We start from the raw sequence: 586 nt of genomic DNA, 5'->3' as shown, positions 1-586 counted from the left end.
TACAGCCAACTGCCTCACCAAAGAAGTTAAATCAGAAATCTGTTTCTCAAGGTTAGATGTACTTACCTCATTAACCTTCATCGGTGTGTGATCCATTCTCATTCTAAACTGCTGAGAATTTGCAGCCATGTTAGTAATCAGCCTCCTTACTTCTTCTGGTGTCTTATTAACCAAAGCTTCTCCACTAGCAGCATCTATCATACTGCAGTCTATTGGTAGATGTCCCTCATAGAAATACTAAATCAAAAGTTGTTCACTTATTTGATGATGGGGATAGCTTACACATAGTTTCTTAAATCTCTCCCAATACTCATATGAACTCTCTCTATTGTATTGCCAGATGCCACAAATTTCTTTTCTTATGTTGGCAGCACAGGAAGTACAAAAATACTTCTCCAAAAATATCTGCTTCATCCCATTCCATGAGTTAATGGTTCTAAAAGGAAGGTAATACAACCAATCCTTAGCTGTGCCCTCCAGTGAGAAAGGAAAAGCTCAAAGCTTGATTTGATCATCTAAAACTCCTTGAGGTTTCATGCTGGAACACACAACATGAAATTATTTTAAATGCTTAAGTGGATCCTCA

At 37.5% G+C, this 586-nt stretch overlaps 1 non-coding gene across 1 annotated transcript; it reads left to right on the top strand.

Annotated features, from left to right (window-relative positions):
- The first annotated feature begins 259 nt into the window (after positions 1-259).
- On the top strand, positions 260-366 carry LOC131169779 (small nucleolar RNA R71). Its single transcript, XR_009140687.1, has one exon. It is a non-coding gene; the product is annotated as a small nucleolar RNA R71 (small nucleolar RNA).
- The last annotated feature ends 220 nt before the right edge of the window (positions 367-586 follow it).

This window comes from Hevea brasiliensis, chromosome 1, assembly GCF_030052815.1.
Source record: "Hevea brasiliensis isolate MT/VB/25A 57/8 chromosome 1, ASM3005281v1, whole genome shotgun sequence".
NCBI lineage: Eukaryota > Viridiplantae > Streptophyta > Magnoliopsida > Malpighiales > Euphorbiaceae > Hevea > Hevea brasiliensis.
The sequence above is the reverse complement of the archived record's forward strand: the minus strand, read 5'-3'. Positions and strand labels throughout refer to the sequence as shown.